Source organism: Balaenoptera borealis (genome assembly GCF_965194805.1).
Source record: "Balaenoptera borealis genome assembly, chromosome: 11".
Lineage (NCBI taxonomy): Eukaryota > Metazoa > Chordata > Mammalia > Artiodactyla > Balaenopteridae > Balaenoptera > Balaenoptera borealis.
In genome coordinates, this window is record NC_138868.1 from 13,140,694 (window position 1) to 13,146,693 (window position 6,000).

Below are 6,000 nucleotides of genomic sequence, written 5' to 3' on the forward strand. Positions count from 1 at the left end.
GGACCTAAGCTTCTTGAATTAGCATACAATAAGAATACTTATGGGGAAAAAGAGTGCATTGAATTCTTTTTAAAAAATATCCTGTATTCCTCCAAAATGCCTCAACTGTCTTTTTCTGTCATTATAATTTGTTCTTCTCAAAGCCACTTCTAACCTCTTACTGAAACCTAAAACAGCAACAACTAAAGGAAAGTTCATTCCACATAGAATTCTGTAAAAATTCTGTCTTATTAGGAGCCGAAATTAAACACTCTGTTGTTTTTAGTCAGTTATTGTGACTTTATCCTCCAAGACTGTATGGAGCACTTAAAGGTTTCCTGCACATATATAACTATATTATTCACATATCCCTGCTCTTTTTCTTCTTCAATTGTTCCTTTAGATTCCTTTGATTTGATACATGTGATTAATTCCCTCATCACATTTATGATTTCCTGAGAGTATTTTTCAATTTAACATAAAACTCATTGAGTTCATATTCTATAACTGAAGATACTTTTTTCCAAAATCAGTATCTGTTCCCTATGGCTATGGTAACAAAGTCTGAGAAGCCCAGGTTTGAAAGGGAAATCATCACCAAAGATAAATACAATATCTGATATATATTTGCTCCTTCTTACCCACACATCTTCTCCACACCTGTAACTTTTCACATCACCTCCCGCACTCTGTGTTTATCAACAGGCTTGGGTCCAGCATTCACAGTCACCCATTTGGCCCCAGGAAGTGCCAGCCATGTTCAGCTGTGACACAGGTGTTGTTACACTGTTTCCCTCCTTTCCAGTGCCTCTATCCTGGAATAATTTTCCCATTGAAGACCCATTGTATATTCAGAACTGTCACAGGCATTTAGAAACTATAAAATTATAAAATGTGAGTCTCATCCTCATTTGTTTTTCCTTAGAGAATTATTCCAGGAAATAATGCACACAAGCACAAATGATACATGACAACTTATAATTCTTGTTTGTTATTAAAATTTGTGTGTATAAAGAGAATGAGAATATTGTGATCCAGAAAAACTGAATATATTTCCTAGTGATGTAGCCTGGGGAATAATAATAAATGTGCTGAAAAATAAGGGATCAAATACTTTTAGTTAGCTAAACTAAATAGGTAACATGACAGATTTACACATGTGTTTGCCTCATGCTAAGATCATTGGAACATATTATTTTCCTTTTAAAGTGAAATAAGGATTGAATCAACTCACCTGAGTGCAGAAGAATTTGACTTATTCATTTAGTGAAGTTTCTTTGCTAAGATTAATGGATTCCAGGAAAATTCCTGCTGAGAATTCAACTTTTTTTTTTAATATAGTAATAAGCCTGAAATAATAGTAACAGGAATCTAGAGTGTATTGCAATGAATATTTCAGGAAAATGGCTTTTTCTTCTAATCTATTAAAAATAAATTCAGAGATGACAAAGAGAAAAGGAGACCAAAAATCTGAACCCTAACACCAAACTGTCCCATATATATGCCACCAAAACCCTAGGGAGGTTAACCCTGGAGAATATTGTTGAACTATTGCCTTGGAGACCACAAATGGGGCAATTAAATGAAGTAATGCCCATGTGATATTTTGGTTGTATATGATTTTTTATAAAGTTTAAGGAATAATTTCATCATGAACTCTAGTCCATTGATCTTTTAGAAACGTTGAACCAGACAATATATTTTTTCTTTAAATACTTATAAAATACAGAAATGTACAAAAGCAAAACCAGCTTGTCAACTACCAATTGGCACTTGTCATCTGCCTCTACAAGGATTAAATCATGTGCTGCTGCAGTTGCTGATTTTCAACACCCCCTGAAAGGAGTTCTGGATGGAGAGCAGAGATGAGGCCCTCTGTGCTCTGGCAAAAACTGGCAGAACAGGTCTTCAGATAGTTAGATATTTTCAGGAGTCGATTTTATGACCCCAATTCTTGTATCTCCTTGTATGTAGAAAAACACTAGAATCCTTCATGGTGACGTCTGCTCCTCGGGACTAGGAGCAACTTTCACGAGACTAGCAGAAACCTTCTGTAAAAACATGTGCTGGATTGCATGTACTCCTCCTTCACCAAAATCACATTTATACTGACCTTCCCCCCTACCTCTTTGGAGCAGTTTCTCAGAGCTATCTGAGATGCTGTCTTCCAGGCTATAGTCTTCATTTTGCCCCAAATAAAACTTAACTCACAACTCTCATGTTGTGCATATTTTTTAAGTTGACAAGCTATTGGGCAACAATCCAAAGATTCTTAATCTTTGTTGAATTTCTGGTTTCCCCTCTCTATGTGAATATATATCTATCAATGTGTATTTGGATGTAAAACTTATACAATATGAATCATATTATAGTTATAGTGTTTATTACCCTTTCTTTAATTTAACATTGTATTGTGAGCTTCATTTTCCATGAAAATCATTGGTTTTCTTAAGATAATACACTTGCATTACTAATCCAAATATGAGCACAATTCTATTTAATTCTTACATTTATTATTGAAATTGAAAAATAACCCTGGTACTCTATTTTTCAGTTTATAGTCTAGGTTTATGGGAAGTATAATATATTTATTACATAAGAAGCTGCCATATCTTAACATATAAACATCTCAACTCCAGTGACTTAATTTAATAGAACAGGTATCAGCAAACTTTTTCTGGAAAAAGCTGTACAGTTAATAGTTTAGCTTTTGTGGGCCATATAGTCTCAGTTTCAACTATTCACTTCTGCATCTTGTAGCATGGATGCAGCCATGGGCAATACGTAAATCAATAGGCATGGCTCTATTCCAATAAAGTTTTATTTATAAAAGACAGTAGGCCACATTTGGTTTGCAGGTCACAGTTCGTCAACCCATGCAGTAGAATGTATTTCTTGATTGTTCAAGGTCCAAAATTATCTCTAGAGCAGTAGGCAGGTGTCCTCTGAATGGTGGTGCAGGGATCTAGTCTTTTTCCAAATTGTGGTTTATAATAATGTGATTATTCTCATGTAATTATAATGTAGTGAGAGAAACAATAATTTGCTTTAAGCAATACTGCACTTTTCTGCATTGTCACTGTGCATAATATTTTTTGTTTTGTTTATTTTTCTTTAAGCTTTTGTTAAGTGTATTAAGAGTGCTCTTCACATGTTGAGATACTTGAATAACATCCAAGATATTTCCTGGTTAACAAAATCACAATAGGATTTTGAACTTTGAGTTGAACTATAATGTTAAGTTAGAATTGAAGGGATAAGAAAGAAAACCAAAAGACATTTTAAGCAGAGAAGACATTCTGAGCCAAGTTCAAGTTTTTATCAATTAGAAGTAGAGTTTATGCAGGTACCGGTACAAGATAAGATCAGAGGACAAGAGGATCCAAACTGTGTAAAGAATGCAGTTAGGGTTAGTGCTGGTTGTTGAACCTTGTAATAGAGCTCCATGCCAACAGGACAAGTACGTAATAATAAAGAGGTTATGGTTGTAAAAAGTTGTAGACATGGGAATGAAATATTATAATCATGGCATTCAATTAGGTTTCATTAGTAGCTGATGTAAACAGAAAGAAGTAACTTCCATTTTCATTTTAGTTCAGAAGCGAGCATTATGTTCTTGACAGCATCTCACTGCAGGTAAAACAATGGTTCCCAGTAACTATTAATAATTGTAGGGGCTTCCCTGGTGGCGCAGTGGTTGAGAATCTGCCTGCCAATGCAGGGAACACGGGTTCGAGCCCTGGTCTGGGAAGATCCCACATGCCGCGGAGCAACTAGGCCCGTGCGCCACAACTACTGAGCCTGCGCGTCTGGAGCCTGTGCTCCGCAACAAGAGAGGCCGCAACGGTGAGAGGCCCGCGCACCGCGATGAGGAGTGGCCCCCGCTTGCCACAACTAGAGAAAGCCCTCGCACAGAAACGAAGACCCAACACAGCCATAAATAAATAAATAAAAATAAAAAATAAATAAAAATAATAATAATTGTATAGGCGCCTGCAATGTGAAGTAATTAACAGTGAGATGTATATATGGGAACTAGAGCATCTAATAAACCAATCAAGGGTCTGAAGATTTCTGGAATACAGAAGAAAAACAAAAGGAGACTCTTACCAGTGTTTTCAAATATCCCAAGGCTAAAATGTGAAAGAAACACTGGCCTCTTTTCTGTGTCTTCAAGAGAGAAACTTAACTTTAAATGAATTAATTTACAAACCACAGGAAAACCAGTTTCAGAACAACAACAACCAAAAAGGACTTTCTCTCCAGAGTGTCTAGAAACAGAATAGTATGAATGACTCAGAGTCTCTGGGTTGTTCAGTTTCACTAAAAGATATAAGAAGGGGCTATAGAGATATAAACTTTAATGTAAATAAAGGGAAGGGGGTGGCTCTTCAGGAAGAATGCAGACAGAAAATAAAACTTCACAATGTCTCTCTGCATTTCCCATATTCTGAGTCTAGTCCTTACATTGGTCTAAAGCTTTCACTAAGATCACTTTATGTTTGGTGTCCTCAAAATACTCTATTGTTTTTAAATTATATGTACAATTCTCAAAACCCATAATTTATACATATCTAACATGTTGGTTTAACTGCCCATCTAATAAAATACCTATTACAGTAATTAAATAGTATACTATAACCATCTTAACAAATAAGGATTCAGTTCAATGCAAGCTTTATGAATCCTTGCCTATAATTGAGGAGACCATTCCTGTAAGCGTATGTAAGTACAGCATACTTTTAAAAAATAAGAAATTCAATTCAAAATAGCCTCCCAAATCCAGTATTATGCATAAATACATAGTTATAGATAGATACGGGTATTTAGACATAGATACTCCTGAGAATGGAAAGTATGAAGTGTAGCCCATCATTAGGGCTCTGGTTTCTAGGATAACTCAGTGTGATTATAGGCAATTTTCTTTATCTTTCTTTGGTTTAATCTGGGTCTCCAGTCTGACACATATTTCAGAAAAGATTAAAGAGTTACAGTAAATATGATAATGAATCTCTTAAATCTCAGTCCAGTATTATTTCCTATTACACAAGAAGCAATTTCTTTCTTTCTTTTTTCCTTAAGTTTATCCTAGCTTGACATAATGAGAAAGAAATGTTGATTTTCCCCCAACATTCCCAATTTGACTCTCTATTGTCTATTTTTGATCTCATTCTCAGCAAAAGTACATAGTAATTGGTAGAATTTTTTTCACAGGGTCTAGTAGTATAAAATCCCTCCGCAAATTAGTAGCAGAGTATGAACTTGTCTTTCCCTTACAAGTGATAAAATAGAATATCCACTAGATGGCAGGGTGATACCATAATTTAAATCAAGGCACGAATAATGTACATTAATTGCTTTAGAGAGAATAACAGAAACAAACAGAAAACAAGATGTTCATGGTTTATATACAACCTTGAAAATTTTTTATTCTGTGAAGGAAAAACGTTACCTGTCAAATCAACAAACAAAGGATGCTGAGGCCATCAAGCTATCAGCCACTACCCCCGCACCCCTACCTCCCACCCCGACAGGTGAGCCCTGAAGGAACTCAGGCTGGAGACAAACGTTGCACCCTGAGGGGACTCAGGATGGAAAAGTACAGGATACTGGCCCCAGTTAAGGCGCATATCAAAGGAATGATTTCAAGGAGCCCAGACTCTTGCGTCTTCCCATACACAGAAAAGCGCTAAATTCGTTAACTTGAGCTATCTGGTTTTCTTTAATTAATGGTAATCTTCTGATGTTCCAACTACCTGGTTTTTGTTGCAAAATGCATATATATCCTGGCTTCTCCCTGCCTCTTCAGAGCAGTCTCTTAGAACCAGCTGACAGGCTGTCTTCCAGGTTGAAGTCCATAGAATAAAAAATAATTCTCAACTTTTAGGTTGCGCAATTTTTTTTTTTTTTTTAGTTGACAATTTCATCTCTCAGGAATAAGGAAACACATGCTCAAAGATGCAAAATTACTCTACCACATTCAAGCATCAACTCACCTTTGATTTTTATCTTTGTTTTTCC